Source organism: Thamnophis sirtalis, unplaced genomic scaffold (assembly GCF_051295495.1).
Source record: "Thamnophis sirtalis isolate CommonGarterSnake01/CBP01778 unplaced genomic scaffold, rThaSir2_p1.2 scaffold_7, whole genome shotgun sequence".
Taxonomy (NCBI): domain Eukaryota; kingdom Metazoa; phylum Chordata; class Lepidosauria; order Squamata; family Natricidae; genus Thamnophis; species Thamnophis sirtalis.
This window is the reverse complement of record NW_028261387.1, coordinates 5567714-5593569: the sequence shown is the minus strand read 5'-3', so window position 1 is coordinate 5593569 and position 25856 is coordinate 5567714. Positions and strand designations below refer to the sequence as shown.

At 39.5% G+C, this 25856-nt stretch overlaps 1 protein-coding gene and 1 non-coding gene across 2 annotated transcripts in view; one reads left to right on the top strand and one right to left on the bottom strand.

Annotated features, from left to right (window-relative positions):
- Positions 1-25856, bottom strand: part of OLFM3 (olfactomedin 3) — a 232974-nt gene that overhangs the window by 103742 nt on the left and 103376 nt on the right. The window lies entirely within an intron of this gene.
- On the top strand, positions 23752-23858 carry LOC148044517 (U6 spliceosomal RNA). The gene has a single exon (XR_015697421.1). It is a non-coding gene; the product is annotated as a U6 spliceosomal RNA (small nuclear RNA).

Genomic DNA, 25856 nt, shown 5'->3' with positions numbered 1-25856 from the left:
AGTATTCACTTCATAATTGCCATGTAAAAAGCTGGAAATTGACTTCTGGTCACCTGAATGCCTTGACTTATGACTGCAATGATTTAATACTGTAATTCCAGGCTCAATTACAGTTGTAAATCTTCTGCTATGAATTATACATGTTTGTGGAAAAGTATGTAATTTCTTGATCTGTAATTCAGGGATTTCGGGCTAAGTCATCTGTGGCATCTGACTTCTCCATTTCTTTAGTTTCCCCAGAATTTAATGTTGCCCTGAAGATTTGGCTCAAAAAAAATTGATGGACTATTTCAGCTAGTTGCATTTCCATGTATTTATAGCCTCCTTTCAAAATAAATGTACAAAACATCAATTTTAATGATTGAGTCATTCTATAATATGGAACCAAGTTGTCTATCTTGGATTAAAGTTCAATAGTGGATAGAAAAATCTTTTTCTTCTGACATTCAGTGCTCCATAACTCTATTTCTGAAAAAAAAATGCAACATAATCTTATCTCCAATATGCGGACGATACTCAATTGTATCTTTCTGCCCCGTGCCAGCTCAGTGTAGCGGTAGATGTGATGTGCCGATGCCTGGAGGCTGTTAGGAACTGGATGGGGGTGAACAAACTTGTGCTCAATCCCGATAAGACCTGAGTGGCTTTGGATGCTGCCCCCGAAGGACTACTTGGACAGTCCATCCTTAACCCTGGGGGGTGAAAATTTACGCCCCTCAGAGAGGGCTCGCAATTTGGGAGTCCTTCTGGATTCGCAGCTGAAATTGGAACATCATCTATCGGCTGTGACCAGGGGGCCCTTTGCCCAAGTTTGTCTGGTGCACCAATTGCGGCCCTATTTGGATCGGGAGGCACTTCAAATGGTAACTCACGCCCTTGTCACCTCGACGCTGGATTATTGCAACGCGCTCTACATGGGGCTACCCTTGAAAAGTGTTCGGAGACTGCAGTTAGTTCAGAATGCGGCCGCACGAGTGATATTGGGTGTACCGAGGTACACCCATGTTATACCTGTCCTCCGTGAGCTGCACTGGCTACCAATTGGTCTCTAGACACAATTCAAGGTGTTGGTTATCACCTTTAAAGCCCTACATGACTTAGGGCCAGAGTACCTTCGAGACCGCCTGCTGCCACATACCTCCCAGCGGCCAGTAAGATCCCACAGATTGGCCCTCCTTCAGATGCCATCAGCCAGACAGTGTCGACCGGCGGGCCCTCGGAGGAGAGCCTTCTCTGTGGCTGCTCCGACTCTCTGGAACCAGCTACCCCTGGAGATCCGGACCATACCCACTCTCATGGCCTTCAGGAAAGCTGTAAAAACCTGGCTGTTCCGGCAGGACTGGGGCTGTTGACCTCACTGTTGAGGTCCAGCCCTGATTAGAATGAATGTATGAGGGTGTTGCTGTTTTTAAACTGTTTCTTTTCTCGTTACGTGTTTTTTTCCCTCTTTATTTTTGTAAGCCGCCCGGAGTCCTTCGGGATTGGGCGGCATATAAATGTGTTTAATAAATAAATAATAAATAAATCTCCTATAGAATGTTGATTTTTTTGCTGTATTTAAACTTGTGGAGAATTCCTTTTCTTCCCTGAATAATTTTATTGAGGATTATATTAAACAAATAAAACTAATACAACCACCTAATATAAAAATACATTTATATACTGTATATATGAAAAAGTTCAGAAAAACTCAAAAAAAAAAAAAAAAAAGAAGAAGAGGAAGAGGAAGAAAAAGGAAGGAAAAAATTAGAAGAAACTTCCCCCTTCATTCTCAGCAAGTATAATCAACATTATCACTGGACCTTAAAATGCAACTATTTGCATTTTTAATCCCATATCCCAACCCATTTTCACCCCATATCCCAACCCATTTTCTCTAAACTTGTCTCTAAATCGTCACATCCCCTTATTAATCAGCCAAAGTCTAGACAGAGTTAAATAGCAACTTCAATATTTATATCTCCATAATTAACTTCACAGTCTTTCTTTAATTCAAAATTCCTTTGAACTCTTAATCCATTTAATTTCTTCCCCCTGAAATTAATGCTGTAATCACCCTTTTGCTATATATTGTGAAAAAGAAAATGATGTTCTTTAAACACATAACTTTCTTTCTAAATAGATTGAAGAGCCACTTAGCCAGCACATACCAAACTTGCGGTTCTGAAGGTTCTTCAATTTTTGGCAAACAATGAATTCCAAAGTGATTAAAAAGCTGAGGTTTACTCAAATATTGAGTTAATAAAAGGCTACATTAACAGCTCAGAGTGCAGTGGAATCCTGAAACTCCCAGAAAAAGACTGTAAAACTGTCAATTTCTGCTGTCTACTCACAAAAACACCACTTGGTTGGAGTACATATGGTTAATCTCAAAATCTCTCTTTAATCCAGAAAGAATTTCCAGAGTCTGTATCCAGTATCCAGTATCCAGTATCAAGCTGTCTTTTTGACAGTAATGTCTCCTGAGGTTCATGGAATGTCAATTCACCATTCCTCACTAGAAATGACTCCAAGTGTAGAATTCCTTGAGAAGAATAATACAGTAGAAATAATGTATATTCTAGTAGTTCATAGTAGCAAATTTGAAGTCAAAGAATATTTTTTTCTGCTACAGAAAATAAGTCTACTGCTATTGCTACAGGACAAACACTGCATCCCAAAGAGCCGAGGTGGCGCAGTGGTTAGGGTGCAGTACTGCAGGCCACTTCAGCTGACTGCTATCTGCAGTTCGGCGGTTCAAATCTCACCGGCTCAGGCTTGACTCAGCCTTCCATCCTTCTGAGGTGGGTAAAATGAGGACCCGGATTGTGGGGGCAATATGCCGACTCTGTAAACCGCTTAGAGAGGGCTGAAAGCCTTATGAAGCGGTATATAAGTCTAACTGCTATTGCTATTAGCGTGCACACAGCATGTAGAAGAAAGAACTGTAAAGCATCGTAACAAAATGTAAGATTTCTTCACACCAACTTTTGAAATGACAAGGCAACCTTTGAGAAGTTGAGGGAAAAAACCCTATTATTTTTCTGGGCAAAAATAAAGACGTAACACTTTGGAAGAAGCTTGTGTGAAATAAGTAAGGAAGTGGCTGTTTTACACTCTTTAAAATTATTTTATTGCACCTCAGAGAAATGATGTTTATAATTCAGAGCAACAAGCAGAAAGCAATAGGACAAGTCTCACAAGACAGTAAAATTATATTTTCTCTTTCTCTTCTTATCCTCTCCTGGAATACACATGTAATAAACCTTGCTTGCGGTTACCAGATGCTTTTCAGATTTTCAGAAGGATGAAAATGTCATTGTGCTGCATGTGTCTTCTACAATAAATATAATTTCAAATAAATTGATTTTTTTCAATGAGAAAGTTTTTAAAAATCCAGTTTTCCTTCATTGATCTATTATAAGGGAGGGCTTCAAATTCTTTTCTCAAGTGATCTTTGATTCTGTGAACAGGTAGGGGTCCCTCTTGATTCAATTCTGAATTTATCATTTTTTCGTGAGGAAAATGGAAAAAGCACGTCTGCTTTTCAAGATTTTACTCCCAGCTAATAATATTGACTAAGTGTTCTAACTGATGATTTCATACATTTCTCCTAAAGGAAATTCAGTTTTAATTTTATCTGATCCACACCGATTAAATAAGCACCAGTCAGGATAGAAAATTATTAATAATAAAATTAATGAACTCTCTGGTCCTCACCACAAACCATAAAAAGAAGGTGAGGTTTTAGATAGCAATAGCAATAGCAGTAGACTTATATACCGCTTCATAGGCCTTTCAGGCCTCTCTAAGCGGTTTACAGAGAGTCAGCATATTGCCCCCAACAATCTGGGTCCTCATTTTACCCACCTCGGAAGGATGGAAGGCTGAGTCAACCCTGAGCCGGTGAGATTTGAACCGCTGACCTGCTGATCTAGCAGTAGCCTGCAGTGCTGCATTTAACCACTGCGCCACCTTGGCTCTGATCTGAAATGTGTATTTATTTATTTTATTTATTTATTTTATTAAATAGTTTAGTTTAGTTTAGTTTGTAGTTTATTTATAGGCCGCCCTTTTCCCTGAGGGGACTCAGGGCGGCTTACAATCAAAAAAAGGAAGGGGAGTGTAGGACAATACAAAAAAAGAAATGTGCACAAAGTAAATTAGACAATAAAACTCAACATTCACTCAGCATTCGGGAGGGGCGAAATAAGATTATCCCCATATATTTATATGCCGCCCAATCCTGAAGGACTCCGGGCGGCTTACAAAAAATATAAGAAAAAAAAACACATAACGATGAAAGAAAACAGTTTAAAAACAGCAACACCTCGTACATTCATGCTAATCGGGGCTGGACCTCAACAGTGAGGTCAACAGCGCAAGGCCTGCCAGAACAGCCAAGTTTTTACAGCTTTCCTGAAGGCCATGAGAGTGGGTATGGTCCAGATCTCCTGGGGTAGCTGGTTCCAAAGAGTCGGAGCAGCCACAGAGAAGGCTCTCCTCCGAGGGCCCGCCAGCCGACACTGTTTGGCTGACGGCATCTGAAGGAGGCCCAATCTGTGGGATCTTACTGGCCTCTGGGAGGTATGTGGCAGTAGGCGGTCTCGAAGGTACCCTGGCCCTAAGCCATGTAGGGCTTTAAAGGTGATTGTGTACAATTGCTATTTAATTTGGCAGCAAGAAGCAAGAAAGGTCAATCCCCAATTGAGAAATTTTTCACTCCCAAATGTATGCTTAAATATTTAAGCCAACCGAAAAGAGCATTCAAGTCAGAACTCATGGGAAATGGGGATAACATGTCAGATCTGCTCATCTGCTTACAAAACAGCTGATTGCGCAATGAAGGAGCTGCATAGCCATCAAGAGAGTTTCACTCACTATCTTGGCCTCCATTAAGTTTGCTCTGATTCTTTATGTTGTGTGCGAAGCTGGTGACAAAAGTTATCGTTCCTTGCTCCTATCACAGCTGCATGGTGCCTCATTTATATTAGTGAGCGTGTGCGTCAGAGGTGGGTTCCTACTGGTTTGCACCAGTTCGGTAGAACCCGTTTGTCAAATCTACCGAACCAGTTAGAAGAGGTTCCACCGGTGGACCCGGAAAGCAGGCCACACCTACAGAAGTGGTTCCAAAAATTGTTGAAACCCACCACTGATGTATGTAGTACTTAGAATACACTTCAGGGAAGCTTCCCTAAGGTGTGTATTGCTACACATACACAAGGGATGGAACTTGCATTGCAGTGACATAATGCACCTTTTATATTTCGATGAAAGGCTCCAACCCTGAGTCCCTATACTTCTGTGAATCAAAAACCAAACCAAACGAAAATAAAAAGCCCAAACCTGAATTCCCAATCTTCCAGATACCTGCCCCAACACATGACGACACCCAACTGACCAGTGGTGGGATTCAAATAATTTAACAACCGGTTCTTTGCCCTAATGACCATCTGGGTAGGTGGGGCTCGGTGGTCATGTGACTGGGTGGGCGTGGCCAACTCAAGGTCACTCAGGTCGATGGACGCTTCGCCTTAGCTGTTACAATGTACTAAGGGTTAACCAGAGAGGCAGTTTCTGTAAGCAGGGCAATAAAGATGAGGCTAGAAACAACACCAGAATGTTTCCTCCCTGCCTTCCTTACAGGATTAGCCCTGCAAAGTGGAAAAAAACAAAAGGAGATTTCTTCCAACAATCGGTTCTCTGAACTACTTAGAAAGTTACCAACCGGTTTGGTGCAAACTGTCTGAATTCCACCACTGCAACTGACATTGCCTTGACTTCAAAAACAGGTCAGACTTGCTTTTACATGGGAGACTGTCAAGATATTCCGATGAGGCAGGGTTTTTTTTTAACACCCAAAAGAAACTAATGTCACTTCCAGTAGATAGATTAAATCAAGAAATTAGCTCTAAGAAAAAGCTAAAACTTCAGCTTTTAATTCAGATTAACTGTAATAACAGAATCTTTCAAATCTATGCAGTATCTCTCCTATTTTATAGTTCAGCGAATTAGGGATTTCTTCTCTGACTCACTTTCAAATGTTACATGTGTGTGGAGTAGTGGTGGGTTTCAAATTCTTTTAGAACCTTTTCTGTGGGTGTGGTCTGCTTGGTGGGAGTGGCTTGCCAGCCATGTGATGGTGGGAATGGCTTGCCAGTCATGTGACTGGGTGGGCGTGGCCAACTTGTAAAATGTGGTGAAACTCACTTAACAACACTCTTGCTTAGCAACCAAAATGTTGGCTCAGGAACTCTGGCATTTGAAGCACGCAAGTCTTAAAGCTGTCAAGTTACAAGACCCTTGCACCCCTAACCCTTTAGGAAAACAACCCCCAGGGGTGTTTAAACTTGACAGCTTTAAGACTTGTGGACTTCAACTCCCAGAATTCATCCTCTCGCTCTTCATCTTGATGATGTGCAGACCAGTGGGGGGAGGGAGCTGGAACCGGTTCTAAACGGCGCGGTAGATTTGTGGAACCTCTTCTATAGAAGAGGTTAGGACTGGCAGGAACCCACCCCTGGTGTGGAGATTCTCTGTAATCCAGGTCATGGTTGTCCCAAAGGTGCTTTTTCAAGAGGCAACTGGACTTTTTGTTTTTTCTTTCAAGACATTTCACTTCTCATCCAAGAAGCTTCTTCAGCTCTGTCTGGATGGTGAGGAATGGAAGGATTTATACCAGCTGTCTGCAAGGACTATAAATCCTTCCATTCCTCACCATCCAGACCGAGCTGAAGAAGCTTCTTGGATGAGAAGCGAAATGTCTTCAAAGAAAAAACAAAAAGTAGCAGTTAGACTTATATACCGCTTCATAGGGCTTTCAGCCCTCTCTAAGCGGTTTACAGAGTCAGCATATTGCCCCCACAGTCTGGGTCCTCATTTCACCCACCTCGGAAGGATGGAAGGCTGAGTCAACCTTGAGCCGGTGAGATTAGAACCGCTGAACTGCAGATAACAGTCAGCTAAAGTGGCCTGCAGTACTGCACCCTAACCACTGTGCCACCTCGGCTCTTAGAGTCCAGTTGCCTCTTGAAAAAACACCTTTGGGGACTTCCAAATATTATCTGTCTGTTGTGGACTTCAAATATGTTTTACCGCATTCACCCTGGGAATGGATCTTATATATATATATATATATATCTGTCAAGGTCATTTTTCTTCTTCTCTACATCTTACACCAAACTATTTTTTAAAAAAAACAAACTTTTGAGGTCATGTCCATAACACCTTTTATGAGACTTTATCTTATCCTCCTTGTGAACTGTTGAATAATGATAGGGCTGGGATCTGTTGTGGCCCAGCAGGAGCCGTTGGAGCTGCCACCAGACTCCGACAGCGAGGGGCCCTATGAGTCGGATGTGGAGGACCCTGGACAGGGTTCCGACCCCGAGCAGGGCGCAGAGGGGCTGGTTGGCCACCAGGAAGCGCCTGAGCCTTGGACCAGTGGGGAGGAGACAAGGTTTTCGGATTACTCCAGGGAGTTCAAGATGCATTGCCATAACAGGGTAAGTGATACAAAATTTATTTTGTTTGCACAGCCGGAATGATTTCACTTGGTCTGAAGCTTAATTTCTCAGCCATTCCAGAAGATATTTGCATAAATGATTACAGTTCATGCAGGCAAGAGCCAAATCAATCAGAAACCCTACATAGGGAGAAGAATTTTGCTGCTTTTTTTTTGCTGCTTTTTTTTAAAGAAAGGCCTAAATAGAAGCATTATGCATGGAGATTCTTCACTGAGCTTAAGCTCAGAGTGTCTCCACCTCTCCCCCCCCCCCCGAGGTGGGTTCCTACCAGTTCGCACCTATTCGGTAGAACCGGTTCATCAAATCTACCGAACCGGTTAGAAGAGGTTCCACCAGTGGACCCGGAAAGCAGGCCACATCTACAGAAGAGGTTCCAAAATTCTTTGAAACCCACCACTGGTCCTTGGATATGATTATTCTACACTATCATGCTCCTATTTATAAAACTCAGTGCCTCTGTGAAAGGTAAGGATGACCACTGCGTTTGTGATGCAATTAGAACATTGCGTGTATTGAAGTTGCTTTAACGCAAACCAAAGATGCCTTTTTAAAAACAAGTTTACATCCTATTCTTATGCATGCCAGTGCTGTGTGACGTAATTTAAGGTGGTTCTGACAAGTATCGTCAGCATCTTCATATCCGGTCATATGGGTGGCAAGCCATTCCCATCCGGTCACATGAGTGGCAAGCCACTCCCACAAAGGAGGCCACACCCACAGAGTAGGTTCGAACAATTTTTGAACCACTGTCCCCCCACCCCTTAAAAATATATATTACAAATTGCCAATAGATTTTTGCAGGCATTTTGGATGTGATCAAACATTCATCCCATTTTGAGCGGGCTTTATTTATCTGCTATATTTTCATTTTGTCATATTATTACTGATTTGTGTGCTCGCTCAGTTGTTTTGTCTTGATGTCAGTGTTACGTAGCTAAAAAGTGATTATCTGTTAAATGTTGTATGGTTAGGTTACGCTCTGTGTGACCAAAACCCTGAATTTTTGCCCATAAACAAACCCTAAATTTCTATTCAACGTATTTGGCACCACAGCACAATGGCCACTGTCCTTATACTGTATAAGAGCCAAGAAGCGTATATTTTAATATTCTCAGTGTAATGTCTCCCTAAACTTTCAACTACTTTAAATCACAAATGCATCAGTTTTAACTGAAGAAGCTGCGGTAAAATCTTTGCGCTTTTTAAAAAATATGTGCACAAAACACATTAAAATTATATCAGATGGGCTTTCCTTTCAGCGATGCATAGTTAGTGTTACTTTCTTCACTCTCTCAAGGAGATTCTTTTTTTTATATAACTTTTGATGTTACCTGCATTTATTCAAATGCAGTCAATTATTGACAAAACAAATGATTAATAAACTCAAAACTTATTTATTCAGTTGATTGTCCTCTGAATTAAATATCTTGGCAAGCAGATTCTTTCAGGAAATAGCCCCATGCTTGAAGATTTAATTTAAGCGAAGTCTTATTCGGTTCAATGGCAGTTTATCATGAGTAAGAGTGTTTGTAGAATTGCAGTCTAACTCAGCAGCTAAAAGTAATCAATGATATCTTGCTTCAAATCATCCTAGTGCTGGATAAATCTTTCAGTGTGCTGGCATATCAGTTTTATAAAAAATGAATGTTCAGCCATACCCCATTTATCTCTTTCACAATCCCCATCCATCTCTCCCAACTATTTTAAAATATTGGGTCAATTATTTACAGCTGTTTATGGGGTTGAAGCGGCAGATCAAAGACTTCGAACAAAGAATGTCAGTTGCTCAAAATGGACCATTTTTCATCTTTGGGTATTTTCTAAATTTAGATTGGAAAAAATGAGGTGGTGATTGTGGATCAGCCAGCTGCTGGGCTGACTGTAGATAGTCCATTATCCTTTTCACTTTCTGTAGCACTGAGTGATTTGTTCAATCATGGTGGAAGGCTTCTTTAGCATGCAAACCTCTGAAGAAATTCACTAATGCCACAGGGAAAGATTCTGCTGCTTATGAGTAATACATTCTAAATAGCTTTAATATGGTTGAATTGTATGAGGCTTAGATGTTGGTTTCATGCTTCTGCTGTTCAATATCCTTTAATATTCTTCTACTCTTAAGGCTGACTACTCTGGGCCAGCAAAATGGAATAGTTATTAATTATTACTTATAAAGCCCTTCATGGTATTGGACCTGGGTACTTGAGAGACTGCCTGCTGCCAATTACCTCCCAAAGACCCATTAGATCGCACAGGGTCGGCCTCCTCCGGGTTCCATCCACCAGCCAATGCCATCTGGCTACGACCCGAGGGAGGGCCTTCTCTGTTGCAGCTCCGGCCCTTTGGAACGAACTCCCCGCAGAGATTCGGACCCTCACCTCTCTCCTGGCCTTCCGAAAAGCCGTTAAAACCTGGCTGTGTCGGCAGGCCTGGGGTTGATGAGCTCCCTTCCCCGCTCGACAGGTGTGGTTGTTGGTCATTTTAAATGTCTGTCTTGTATTTGTATGTGCCCCTTCCCGTTTGAGTTGTTCGCCGCCCTGAGTCCCTTTAGGGAATAGGGCGGCATATAAATAAAATAAAACTTCAAACTTCAAACTTCAATAAATCAGCTAAACACAATGTTGTTTGTGCACAAGCGCGCAAAACCATCTTCAGGCACTGGGTACCAAGTTAAAATGAAATAAAATTATGGCTGAAATCTCAGTTCGTGAGATTTTGATAATTAGGAGAAGCAGCCCCAGTTCCAATGGATAGGCTTAAGTTATTATTAAAACATTCATTTCTCTCCTTCCCCTTCTCATTTTTATGTTTATCTCGTCACAAAAAATGAAAGGGGAAGAGAAAAACAGGGATTCCAATCACATGTCAATCTAAGCATTGAGTTCTATGGTCACACCAGAGGTGGTATTCTGGGGAACCGGTAGAGGAAATTTTGAGTAGTTCCGAGAAACTGTAAATACCACCTCTGACAGGCCCCGCCCCCATCCATTCTCTGCCTCCCGGGTCCCAGCTGATTAGGAGGAAATGGGGATTTTGCAGTAACCTTCCCATGGAGAGGGGAGGGAATGGAGATTTTACAACATTCTTCCTCTGTCACACCCACAAGCCACGCCCACCAAGCCATGCATGCCACGCCCACCAAGCCCCTGGAAACAAGCAATTGATCACAAGCTGGGCTCTTATGGGCTCTCACCATTATTCTCAATGTCCCTAGGCTTTGAGCAAGCAAAGCAAGTAGTAATTAATAGAATGAGGGACACGGAGTTCCAAGAAGAACTAAATAGGTTGCCTCTCCACAGTAGGGACAGAATCAAACAGGGTGTGTGGGAATCGGCAAGATATCTAAATGACCTGATCTCCCCAAAACAAAGAATAGCTTTCTTCAGAGCCAGATTTAACCTCCTCCCTTCAGCACTCCTCCAGGGCAGGTATAAGAGAACACCTATAGCAGAACGGGTTTGTATATGTGGTGAAGGAGAAGTGGAAGATAATTCACATGTTCCATTACACTGCGAGCTATACAGAGCTTGTAGGTCTGCACATATTCTCCCCTTATTAGAGAGATTGCCAGGGAGGGCAGACCATTTTTATCTAGGCTTTCTCCTCCAGGACACTAACCCGGTTACCACGTATGCAGTGGCAAAGTTCTGTGCTGCTGCAATGTCCATAAGAAAAAAAATGGCTTCAGAAGTATAGTACCATCTTGTACCAATTATCTGGACATACCTCTAACAATCTTCGGACCATTATGTTATTATCCACTTTTAATGTCAATACTTTTTAAATTATATTTTAATGTTAGTATTTTTTTAATATAGTGTAAAAACTGATGTGTATTGCTGGTCTTTGACCGTAATAAAGATTTTACTTACCAAGCCATGCATACCGAACCGTCAGTAAAAAAAATTGAATCCCACCACTGGGTCACACTGTCCGTATTTTCTATCTTTGTACTATGTGGGGGAAGAGACTATTCAGTTTAACCCAGCCATAAATTTTTCTTCTTCAAGTATCTGAAAGCAAGTCAGGTGTAAGTTGGTGAAAGTTTTAAATGGAAGCAATGCAACTTTTTAAATTCTTGATGTAAAAGTCCTCAACAAATAATTTAAGCCAGAATCAGTCAGTACTGGCAAGACATGGCTGGTTCTTTCTCACATCTTATTTGAATCCTTCGCTTCTCCACCACCCTTCATTACATATCAAAATGGATAGGAAGTCATGGTGTCATTAAGGACTTCGGCAAGTTTGAATATGCACGCAGTAAAACATCACAAAAACTGAGCATCAAAGTCATACCTGAAAGATGTTGGCACAAGTCATGTTTTAAAAGATAAAAGAGCATAAAACTCAGGATGTAAAACATTAACTAAGTTCAATGTCAAAGAAAAGAGAAATGAAGAAAAGAGCCAAGGGTTCTGTGGCCAAAAAAAGTTGACATGGGGGAGTTATAGCAGATGTAATGGAAGCCCATGGCTTTGAGATGCGCAGACAGAATCTTATGAACCTCTTCAAGGGAACCCTAAAAACAGCCCTGTGGAGATTGAGTATGCTCAGTGGCAATGGAATGGTAACTGTTTTGGTGCAAATAAATGCACAATGGAAGGGAGTAGAAACTGCAATGCTGTATCCTGGAAGATGGCATGGCAGGCTGTCTGGTGGAAGGCCCTGCTGTTTCAAGTCCCACAATACTAAGATGTTTCTTACATCAACACTTGTGCCTAACACTTAATGTGGTGGCCCAGCAGGAGCCGTTGGAGCTGCCACCAGACTCCGACAGCGAAGGGCCCTATGAGTTGGCTCTGGAGGATGTGGAGGACCCTGGACCGGGTTCCGACTCTGAGCAGGGTGCAGAGAGGCTGGTTGGCCACCAGGAGGCGCCTGAGCCTTGGACCAGTGGGGAGGAGACAAGGGAGAGTGATCTGGATGCCAGCAGTGAGTTATTCCTGGATGCCCGGCACCGAAGAGCTAATAGGCGTCAGGAACAGTTGCGCAAGTACAGGAGGTAATTGCACTCAGCTGGTGGTCATTAGGCTCCTCTCCAGACTATAATAAGGACTGCTTGTGCACACGCCCCTCTTGCAGAAGTCAATGCATTGACTAATGTTTGATGAACATTATTGTGAGCTTGCCAGGCTGCCAGGGCTTATCTGTGCTGGATTGCTGCCAAGGACCTGTCTGTCTGTGAATAAATTCTGTAAAGTATCTTTGGCTTGGAGTGTTTTGGTGTGGGACGAGTGGGGTCAGAACACTTAATATGTGTTTATATTAATATTAATAGAAAGGCCCACATGCTTTTGCTATAAAGACAGTCTGCAATTAAACAGAGATGATTCATTCCAGTTTGGGAAAGACAGCAAAACGCTATCCTTTACTGAAACTTAGGCAAGATATGTCCCAAAGAGAAGGGATTAAAGAACTTCTCAAAACACCTCTTGAGACCAATGTTGTCTTCTTCTAACGCTTTTTACTTTTCCCTGTTAACAATTAATCCTTGCTTAAGGGCAAGGGTTATAGAAATATTCTTCACGTAATAGCAATAGCAATAGCAATAGCAGTAGACTTATATACCGCTTCATAGGCCTTTCAGGCCTCTCTAAGCGGTTTACAGAGAGTCAGCATATTGCCCCCAACAATCTGGGTCCTCATTTTACCCACCTCGGAAGGATGGAAGGCTGAGTCAACCCTGAGCCGGTGAGATTTGAACCGCTGACCTGCTGATCTAGCAGTAGCCTGCAGTGCTGCATTTAACCACTGCGCCACCTTGGCTCATGTAATACCTTATACTGATTTTAATTATGCTAAAATTAAGTTGTACAGCAGTTAAGTTGTAAGTTCAATTTTTAAAAAAATATAAGCATGCACACCTCACTGAGTTCCCTGTGATGTGGTTTTCATATCTTATATGCAGATATACGGATTTCTTTATTTCACTGATTTTAATTAAAAACTAAATGCTGGGTTATTTTAAACATTTGTCATGGCAAAAAAATCAATTTTAATATATCACCCAACTTGGTCACCTTAGCACAGCTTTCTGGTGTTTAAAATAAGTATGACCTATAACTATTCATTTAGTGACTGTTCAAAATTACAATGACATTGCAAGTAACTTACAACTGGTCCTCACACTTACAACCATTGGAGGAACCCCATGACCACATGATCAAAATTCAGAGACTATTTACAGATTGCCAATGATCACAGCAAAAGTCATTTGTGACTTTCCTTGATGGCTTTCAACAGTCCATGGGAGAAGCTGGATTCATTTAATGACTGCATGATTTACTTAACAGCCATGGCAAAACGGGTTGTAACCTAGAGTGCAACACATTTAATTGCCTTGCTTAGCAACGGAAATTTTGGTCCCAAAGGTAGCTGTAAATCAAGAACTACCTATACTCAAAAGATTGTGTGTCTCATTGGCTGAAATGGAATAAATTGTATCGCATGCTTATGTTAAGCAAATTCTCATCCTTGAGTCAAGGAAGGAGAAAAAGCGAGTTTTCTGCTTTCTTTCTTTACAATTGATACCTTAGTTTTATTTTCTTTTAAAATCCAAGGAAAAATGAAAGGCATTTGCTAGCTTCTGGATGTGAAAGAGAACAATGAGTCCTATCATCCAGAAATAGTCTTTTTCTTTCTTTCTTTCTTTCTTTCTTTCTTTCTTTCTTTCTTTCTTTCTTTCTTTCTTTCTTTCTCTTTCTTTCCTTTCTCTCTCTTCTTTTCTTTCTTTTTCTCCTCTCGTCTCTCTCTCTCCCCCTCCCTTCCTCCCTTTCTTCAGAAGAAGCTAATCCAGTTTCTAATCTATTCAAGCTATAAAGCAAGAATTTAATAGTTATGAATTAACTCTTGTTTTTCTCATTGGTCCATAAGCCAATTTGATCTTTTTTTCCCTGCATTAATTTCACCACAAAAAAAAACCTTTCCTTTCATTTGTAGTCAACACACATTTCTTCAATTCCTTCCTCATTTAAGGTTCTTCCCAATCTGCTTTTAGGGCACTCCAAGTTTTCCTGTTTTCTTTCTAAGAGCTGAGCAATCCTTTACTCTCCTCTTTTCTATTAATTTTTTTTTCTTTGCAAAAGAGGTCAGATCTATTATTTTCACTAGAAATGCTGCATCAGAACGCTTTCTAATCCACAGCTTGCTCAAGGACAAACATTATTTTCTCTGGATCTTGCTGCATTACTATCTTCATGTTTATTTATTTTATGTATAATTCCAATCCCCCCCCCAATCGATTTAACATCCTCAGTTTAACATGTGATTCTAATTCCCCTGATATATGCTTTGAACTTGGTTTAGTTCAGCAAGCCACTACTTTTTAGAGCCTTTATGTCAGCGTCCACTTCATTTAGTAATCAGGAAAGAAACCACTCAACTCCATTTGAATTGAAATCAAGTATACTTTTACTAATTATAAATGAATAGTAGCAAAGCTAAGCTGAATCTGGTTAATTAGGCGCGAAAGTGAAGAATATCATGTATAACTCAATCCCCTCCCCTTGGCACCCCAGTCCATAGTCCAATTATAATGCACCCAACTGTCAGGTGGGAGATAACTTCAAAAGGCATCAACAGGATGGAATGATGGACAGTTAACCTTGGCGGAAAATTCCCTTCTTCCACATGCGCACTAAGATGGTCAAACAGCATCTAGAATCTTCCTCCAGCACAGCATGATTCCCCTCCCAAATACCATGCCCCCCCCTCCCGTTTCAATGGCAGGCGAAGCAGCAGCAAGCGGAGGGTGACACTTTATTTATGGTCTTTGTGTATAAACCTGTGTGCCAAATTTTATTTAAATGCCCATAGTTCAATGTTGCAGAATACAGCGTTTGTGTGTTCAATTTGTGCACAAGCATGAATAGAAATGAACACACTTTATAACAAAATCTTGTGCTATCTGCTAAAATAACCAAGTCCATTTTTCATTATTATCTGCATAGAGTACTATCTTACTGAGGCAAAATAGCAAATTGCTTTCCTTAAACCTGTTAAGATATTATCAACCTCCCAGGTAAACCAGATAGGAAACAGGATTAGAGGAAGTAATTCTACTTTAAGTGTAAGGCTACATTAACACAAATTTGCAAGTCTGAAGGTACAAACTATTTCCTTCCATTTTTAACTGCTTGTTCCATTAGGATAGGTCCTTCCCAAGTTTCTGTTTTGGACTGTTAAGCCACTGAGCACTTCCGCCTCTCCAGTCTGATGGTTCCTTTGGCAGTATTTCTTCCCCTCTTTCTTCAAAGTCATCTATGCATTCCATTATAGATGTCACCAGAAATAAAATGCAAACAGAGACTGAATCTCAAATTATGTGAATAGATTTGCATGAATCCCTTTTTCCTCGGATGCTCTAGTTTTATAACATTTTCTTCTGATTGTAGGCATCACAGCATTACTTTTATATATATATATATATATATATATATATATATATATATATATATATATATATATATATATATATATATATATATATATACACACACATATACATATACATATACATATACATATACATATACATATACATATACATATACATATACATACATACATACATACATACATACATACATACATACATACATACATACAGCACAGGTTCGAATCCCAGTAAGGGTGTGGCTAGCTGATGAGAGCTAAATAGCTTGAAATAGATCTATACTAGTCTCCCTTTATTTATTTATCAGCACAAATAAAAAACACAAATATAACAAAAGGCAACAGTAAAAATATTGGGTTTCTGTCGTGATGGACTCTTGTGACGAGCCGATTGACAGATGTTGGAAGCAGTTAGCTTCCTCCCATAATTGGGGCTTACCAGGGGTTGTGACACACACACACACACACACACACACACACACACACACACACACACACACACATATATATATATATATATATATATATATTAGTGTCACAACCCCTGGTAAGCCCCAATTATGGGAGGAAGCTAACTGCTTCCAACATCTGTCAATCGGCTATATATATATGTGTTTTTATTTGTGCTGATAAATAAATAAAGGAAGACTAGTATAGATCTATTTCAAGCTATTTAGCTCTCATCAGCTAGCCATATCCTTAAGTATATACATATATATATATATATATATATATATTTATTTTTTTTATTTGTGCTGATAAATAAATAAAGGAAGACTAGGGAAGCTGGAAAGAAGTTGTGAAGTCATAGTCATGTGACATCACACTTCAGAAACCACAGTCATTCGCTTAACCACATCTGGAACGGAGGTCATGGTAATGTGATGTTTTAGTTTATGACTGTGTCACTAATTGTCCCAATTGTGATCAATAAAATGAGGACTCCCTGTACACAAATGGAAGGTAGAGAAAGGACTCTAGTTCTGGGACAATCAAAAATGAACAATTATAATAGCTTTAAAGAGTGAAGTAAATATAGGATGGGATTCTGGAATTCTAGAAAGTCAACACAGCTGGGTTGACCTAGGGTGGTTAGCACAAAGATGGAGCAGAAGAAATTATTATTATCGCAACAACAGAATTGTATCACAGCGGCCAGTTGTTTTGCCAGATTTGGCATTGATTACTAGTCGGGCTCCACCCAGGGGCCTAGGACGTTGTAAAGTATTTTCGTAATATGCGTGCAGTTCCAAGCAGTGCGGCTTTTTGCATTTGACTGATGGTGATTTTGTCAATTTTTAACTGTTTTAAATGTAATTCCAGTGCTTTTGGAATAGCACCCAGTGTGCCGATTACCACTGGAATTACCACTGCTGGTTTGTGCCATAATAGTTGAATTTCAATTTTTAAGTCCTGGTAATTCGTGATTTTTTTCACGTTCCTTCTCAGCGACCCTGCTATCACCTGGTATTGCGATGTCTATGATTGTAACTTATTTTTCTCAACCAGTGTGATGTCTGGTGTATTATGTGCCAGTATTTTGTTCGTTTGTATGCGAAAATCCCACAAGATCTTGGCCATCTGATTTTCGGTGACTTTTTCAGGCTGATGTTCCCACCAGTTTGTTGCTGTTTTAATATTATAATTTTTGCACAAATTCCAATGGATCATTTGTGCTACTGAATTGTGCTGCAATTTATAATCAGTCTGCGCAATTTTTTTAAAGCAGCTGAGTTTGTGATCATTATTATTATTACATTTTTATCTTTATTAGGTTAGGTGAAGGCTTTTGAGTTTCTAAGCTGAATTACAATATCAAAAGTGGCCAATATTTATTTATTCTAAATCAGATTTCAAATCTTTTTTTAAAAAATCCAAATCCCAATGCAAAAGAAAACCCAGATCCTTAAGTATGAAATAGAAAGTTTCCCTCAATATCTGTTTGCAGTGGACCTCTGAATACAGATAATGGCATATATTATAGAGAGGAGCTAAGGGCACTAATGGAAGCATTATTCAAGCAGGAACTCAAACAATAACTTAAATGTTTTCAGCTGGGCCTGCAGTTCCTTCTCTTAATACATGTTACATCAGCATCTTGGTGAGTTCCCCAGTTTATGTCCTGTACCAGAATAGGTGGTAATCAGTACATAAAATGTTACATTATTCCTCTACCATTCATTCAAGGGACTTCTCCTTTCAACCATCAAGAATCTTTTATTTCTTGACAAATTTATGATAAACTCAATTAATACATGGCACGTGGTTTCACTACTTTAAAATTGGTTTCCCTTTTAAGATGCCAATGTAAAGTTGCATTTAACTGGGTCCAGAGAGAAGCAAGTAAAGCTGTTTAGCCAAAGCTGAACTAAATTCATGGGCCAATTTGAGGAAAGTGCATTAGGCAAGAAGATAATTGGACTATTGTAAGTGTTATGATTCCTGAAATGTTCCATGTATAACACTCATTATGCTTTCATCAGAATCTTCTCGGTCTCAGATGCCAACAGAGAACAAAGGGGGGATTATGTAACATTTCTCCTCCTCAAATTGGACCCCCTCTCTGATCTCAGAAGAAATTGAATATATTTTATGAGCCTTGGATCTCTAATAGTTCATTCTACAATTCTCATCCCATTCTATGGGAAACAGGAATATGAAGTGCTGATGCCCTACTTTACTAAGGACTTGAAACTTGAAAGACTGTTGAAAAACAAATCTCCCTTTTAACAGCTCTGCCTGAAGGAAAGAATTGCAGAGGTTGGAAGGAGCCATTTTGAAGATTAAGTCCAATCTTCTGCTCAGTGCAGAAATATAAATGACAGATGGCTATCCAGTAATCTGAAGATCATTACTTTATCAATTGGTTCCATTAATAAATTGCTCTTACCATTAGAATATAGCAATAGCAATAGCTGTTAGACTTATATACCGCTTCATAGGGCTTTCAGCCCTCTCTAAGCGGTTTACAGAGTCAGCATATCGCCCCCACAGTCTGGGTCCTCATTTCACCCACCTCGGAAGGATGGAAGGCTGAGTCAACCCTGAGCCGGTGAGATTTGAACAGCTGAACTGCAGAACTGCAGTCAGCTGAAGTAGCCTGCAGTGCTGCATTTAACCACTGTGCATGTATGTATGTATGTATGTATGTATGTGTGTGTGTGTATGTATATGTGTATATGTGTGTGTGTGTGTGTGTGTGTGTATATATATATAGTATGTTGCATTTGTGCTGATAAATAAAATAAATAAATAAATAAATAATTTATCAGCACAAATAGCAGTAGACTTATATACCGCTTCATAGGGCTTTCAGGCCTCTCTAAGCGGTTTACAGAGAGTCAGCATATTGCCCCCAACAATCTGGGTCCTCATTTTACCCACCTCGGAAGGATGGAAGGCTGAGTCAACCCTGAGCCGGTGAGATTTGAACCGCTGAACTGCTGATCTAGCAGTAGCCTGCAGTGCTGCATTTAACCACTGCGCCACCTTGGCTCATATGCAACACAAATGTAACAAAGGGAACAGTAAAAATAATGGCTTTCTGTCTGGATGGTCTCTTGTGATGAGCTGATAGACAGAGAAAGGAAGCAGTAGGCTTCCTCCTATATTTGGGCATACCAAGGGTTGTGACACAAAATACATATTGTGTGTGTGTGTGTGTGTGTGTGTGTCTATGTATATAAATCTATATCTATCTATCTATCTATCTATCTATCTATCTATCTATCTATCTATCTATCTATCTATCCACACACACACACACACACACACACACACACACACATATACATATGTATGTATGTATATGTATGTATGTATATATGTGTGTGTGTATGTATTTCCAGCTAGAAAACCAAGGAGTCTACAAAATACCATGCAAAATCTGCCCTGCAACATACATAGGACAAACGAACAGGAGATTAAATGCACGCATCGCAGAACACAAGAACGCAGTAAGAAAAAAAGAAAAAAACCTCCTCCCTTTTCCAGCACCTTAAAGCTATAAGACATGAAATTAATTTTGAAGGAACCAAATTACTCTCAAAAACTGAACACTTCAACAAGATAATAATTATGGAAGCTATCGAAATAAAGAAACACCCCCACAACATGAATAAATGTGACGATACCTCCCGCCTACCGAGCCCAACCCACCACCCAGGCCGTTACAACACGAAACAACAATAGACACACAGCCAGAACCAATCAGCACCAATCTACCAATCATGATACAACCATACAACCAATCATTCCACTTACTTAAACAAAGCCAGCACTCCACACACACACACCCCACCAAGATTTATAGAAAGACAGCAGCTCCGATCACACTTTAAGCCCAAAACCCAGCCTGAAGATGGCTGAGGTTCTACTGTAACTCAAAACAGTGAACATATCTAACACATCTTCCTCCTCCTCCTGTTTTCCCACAATGCCACCACTGTAAAATGGGTTGGGCAGAGAGAAATTGACTGGCTTTCATAGCAAAGGCAGGACTTGAATTAATGGTCTCCTGCTTTCTAGCCTGGTGACTTAATCACTGGTCCATCTCCATTTCTATTCTTATTTAGATTCTGGATTTATTCCAGGAAGAATTCAAAATAACAATGCTCCTCATTTAATTCACAATGTGGTCAGTAAAGCTTTGGGATTCTCCCAAATTATTCTTCAGAGGGGATTCTGGATTTCTGCTCCAAAAACCCTTGCCTCATGACACCATTAATAGCTCCATGAGTGGCTTAAAATTAGATACAGAATGCTGAACTAGATGGATATTTAGTCTGAGCCAGCAGATTTGTTTTTAATGTTCTGTTATAAATACCGTGAAACATTTTTCGTGGTGTTCATCAAGGGCAAATTAACATATCTCCAGAATTAGGAGATGTGAGAAGCATTCACCATATAATAATTTTGATAAACTGTCACCCTTTTGAAGAAATATTTAATCAACCTGCACATTTATTTGAGTGTTTGGTTGATTCAGTTCAGTGGTGGGTTTCAAAAATTGTTCAAACCTACTCTGTGGGTGTGGCCTCCTTTGTGGGAGTGGCTTGCTGCCCATGTGACCGGATGGGAATGGCTTGCTGCCCATGTGACCGGATAGGAAGATGCCGACGACACTTGTCAGAACCACTTTAAATTACCTCACACACAGCAGTGGCATGCATAAGAATATGATGTAAACTTGTTTTTTAAAAGGCATCTTTGGTTTGAGTTAAAACAACCTCAACACACACAATGTTCTGATTGCACCACAAACGCAGTAGTCATCCTTACCTTTCACAGAGGCACTGCGTTTTATAAATATGAGCATGATAGTGTAGAATAATCATATCCAAGGACCAGGGGTGGGTTTCAAAAATTTTTGGAATCTCTTCTGTAGGTGTGGCCTGCTTTCCGGGTCCACTGGTGGAACCTCTTCTAACCGGTTCGGTAGATTTGACGAACCGGTTCTACCAAATAGGTGCGAACTGGTAGGAACCCACCTCTGATTCAGTTGATATAAATGTTCCCAAATATGCTGCTCCACATAATTTCCTTAAAATTTCCTTCAAGTCTGGCTTGATTTCTGTGCCCTCACCGACATGGTCTTCTTTGCAGTGATACAAAAGTGATTTGCCATTGTCCTCTGGAATGTTCTTAGATGTCTCAATCTAGCCTACAATCTTGGTGTCCTTGGGGTTGCCACTTGACCAAGTCCTACAGCCAACAGTTCTAAAGAAACACCTTTTCCCAGAATGAAGCACATTTCAATGGAATATGTGCAACTTGCTGTAAAAGTATCCCCCGCAATACCTTTGCTTGATGATGACAACTAGATATTAACCCTAAACTTTCTGTGAAAACCAGCATCACTAACAGTGTGGCAATATTGGTGATACTGGTGGCCTGTGAGAAAATGCTGATCGGTGATACCGCTGGCAGGCGAAATATCTTTAACTTTCTTTTTACCTCTCTTCAATCATGTACTTTCATCATTTCATTATTTTTATTGCTTCATCATTTTACTATTGTTATACTTACATTGTTTAAATATAAGGTTATGTTCTATTGTTGAAAGCTATCCAGAGTAGCCCCTCAGGAGATGGGGTGGGGGGACTGAATTGGGCAGCAAATAAATTTAATACAGTAATAAATAAAATAAAACGTGAATGGAAGAATGGATGGGAAACAGCAATCTGGATATGACTGAAAGATATCCTTTGAACAGGAATTAACTGAAGGAAATCTTTCTTTTTTTTAGGGGTTCTAATAAATATTACCTCACCGGAATTATCAGTTAAATATTGTGCCCCTACTTCATTTTTAATCCAAGGTTCCATGTTTAAATCCAAAGTTCCAAACCATCGGTGTTGACATCTGTAATATTCTTAGCAAGATAATCTTCTTTTGAATTCAAGGTGAAATTCATCAATGATTATGGAGCCGAGGTGGCGCAGTGGTTAGGGTGCAGTACTGCAGGCCACTTCAGCTGACTGTTATCTGCAGTTCAGCAGTTCAAATCTCACCGACTCAGCCTTCCATCCTTCCGAGGTGGGTGAAATGAGGACCCGGACTGTGGGGGCAATTTGCTGACCCAATTTGCTAAAAATCTGTAAACCGCTTAGAGGGGGCTGAAAGCCCTATGAAGCGGTATATAAGTCTAATTAATAAATAATAAATAAATTTCCATGCCTAAATTTTAGAAATGGTGGCTACCCAAAGGTAAACAGAGTTGCTACTGAAACAGGTCTTGATTACACATAACAACCTCTATAGATGTTAATCAGCTCAATGACAGCAGTTCCTCCATCACTTAGTGTATTATCAAGGATGATAAGTTTAGGTTCTTGGCTTTCAGAGAAATAATAATCCCTTGGAATCTTCAATGATGACTAAATACAGACAACTGTGGAAGTGGTACCTGGGCACCTGGAAATGATCTCATTAGGTTTTGGGTGGCTTCATAAAGCCTGGAGGTGGTACTCTTGAGAAGAGCAATGCTTTCCTATCCGACTAAACAATTTTGACATCAAGCTGATGGATCATTTTCCTGCTCCGCACAAAAGGGCTCAGAGGCTTTCAAATGCAAATTGGTCTGGAAATCTCAGTGCCTATTATATCATGTTAGGAGCCTTTGTCCAAAGTAACACCTTATAATCCAAGGAAATAAGTTACTTTCCTTTTACTGAAAGGCTGGGTATCTGAGAAAAATTGGAGGAGCTTGTAAAAACACTATTAAGTTTCTTCGAGGTGGAAGAGTGATCCTGGAGCCCTTATTCATCAGCCTTTGAAAGAAGAACATTAAATATAATTGATATGCACCTAGAGAGATATGTAAACATAACCAATATTTTAAGAAGGGAGCATTTATTTTTTACAAGAAAAAAATATGTATTGTTTTCTGAAACACCTTGCTTTTTTATTTCGTTTTGATCTCTGCAATGCATTTTTAGCTGTATTTACTAAAAGGAGCAAACAGATTTTGACATCTAGTAGAAGCCATACTGATACCCCATGGTGGATTCAGAAGCACAAAGGGTAAAATAATAAGCAATATATTGCTTAATTTGTCTGTATTTAAAGAGAACAATATATAGACATTGCTCTATTATTCTGTAAGTTAAAACTTCTTTACAGATATCCAGAGCTGTAAAAACTTCTTGCTCATTGACATGGACATTAGATTCCAATCAATCCATTGTGATTGCAATCAGAGCAGCTTAAAAAAGTATTTTTAAATGTTTATTGGTATATTGATTTATTTGATTGATCAAATAAATGGAAACACCCACATTCAATATGTGCCACCCTTTATGTACCAAAATGCTTCTAAAGTGGCTTTCCCCCACCTCAAAATTATTCCAAACTTGTGCTCGCTTCGGCAGCACATATACTAAAATTGGAACGATAAAGAGAAGATTAGCATGGCCCGTGAGCAAGGATGACAAGCAAATTCGTGAAGCGTTCCATATTTTTTGGACTTGTAAAAAAGTTAAAGCATTTTGGATAAAAATATGGTGGATTATGCAAAATGTTCTTAAAAAAAGGATAAGGTTTACCCCTCAGTTATTTTTGTTAGGTATAATTACTGATTGTACAGTTGTAGAGATTAACCTGATTTTGCATTTAATAACCGCAGTTAGACTGTTGGTGGCGCAATACTGGAAGAAGGAAGATTTACCTACTATTCAAGAATGGACATTAAAAGTCACAAACCTAGCAGAGATGGCTAAAATATCAGCATATCTCAAGGACCACTCAAACAAGAGATATAAACCGGAGTGGAGAAGATAGATTGACTATACTCAAAATAAATATGGGACTAAGAAATTTCAGATAGCTTATGACTGAAGAAACAAGGAATGATATAAGTTGTTTAGAGCAAGCCTAGCAAGGAGGAGATAAAGCTCAAATGAAAGATGATATTAACTTTTTTTAACTTTATTTTACAATGTTTTTGTTAAAGATTTATAACCTGTATTGGTTCTGGGAAGTCGGGGGGGGGGGGGGAAGGTTGGGGAGAGGCTTGGGGGGGGGGAGGATGGGGGGAGGGAAGTAAATATTTGTAAAACTTTTTTTTTTCAAAATTTTCATTAACAAAAAAATTGCTCCAAACTTGCATTACAGGAAGCTGATACATATGGAACGTCACAGAAAGAAAAGCCAACAAGAATAATTTAGAAGTCATAGATTAGGTAGAAGAGTAAATCTCCTTTCATAATTCATAGAGCCGAGGTGGCGCAGTGGTTAAATGCAGCACTGCAGGCTACTTCAGCTGACTGCAGTTCTGCAGTTCGGCTGTTCAAATCTCACCGGCTCAAGGTTGACTCAGCCTCCCATCCTTCCGAGGTGGGTGAAATGAGGACCCGGATTGTTGTTGGGGGCAATATGCTGACTCTGTAAACCGCTTAGAGAGGGCTGAAAGCCCTATGAAGCGGTATATAAGTCTAACTGCTATTGCTATTACTATAATTGCTCATTGGCTGTCCAATTCTTAGCTTACAAATCAGCTTTTTATATAATAAAGAGCAATCAGAGCATAAGAGCAAGCTGAATATTTAAGTTACTTATATCTAATTGGGCAGGATCGTGTGCTACAAAGAAAGACAGGACCCCTGACAAGCTTATTCTGATTCCTGCAGGCAACTTTTATTTCCTAACCCTTCGCTGTAAAAAAAAAAAAAGCAGTTGGGATTTAAATGGATTGTAACCTTGTTCGACTGAAAATAATGGCATTCACAGCCTACTATAACCAATTTGTAACAAGGGCTTTTAAACTTAACTTAAAGCCCTTAGTATTGTATGAGAAGGACTAAAGGAATGGCTCTTTTTATTGAACTTCCTAACGTGAGTTCAAGTTTTACAATAACGTTTTTTTTACCATGACATTACTATAAAAGGGATCTGAAAAATCTCTAAAATTCTGTAAATCCCAAAAGTACTTATTTTACAATTTCAATTGATTCAGTTCAGGTGGGGTAAACCAAAGAAAAGCTTTGTAGACAGATTCCATTTAACATACAAATATGAGTTAAGGATGTCTTAGAAGCAGATATAAAACTAAGGTGAAATGTTCTATGTTATAGCACACATAATGGTGAACTTACCATCTGATTTAACTCTTAAATCAAGAAGTAGTTAATTTGTCTTGATTTAATATACTGACGTTATTATTCTTTAAAGCTGCTTCTACATTTTTGACAATTCCTTGTAAATCTATAGTAAATTCTATAGTAAATCTATAGTAAATCTATAGTAAATTCTATAGTAAATCTATAGTAAATTCTATAGTAAATCTAGAGTAAATTCTATAGTAAATCTAGAGTAAATTCTATAGTAAATCTAGAGTAAATTCTATAGTAAATCTAGAGTAAATTCTATAGTAAATCTAGAGTAAATTCTATAGTAAATCTAGAGTAAATTCTATAGTAAATCTATAGTAAAGTCCTTGTAAATCTATAGTATGTCACAAGA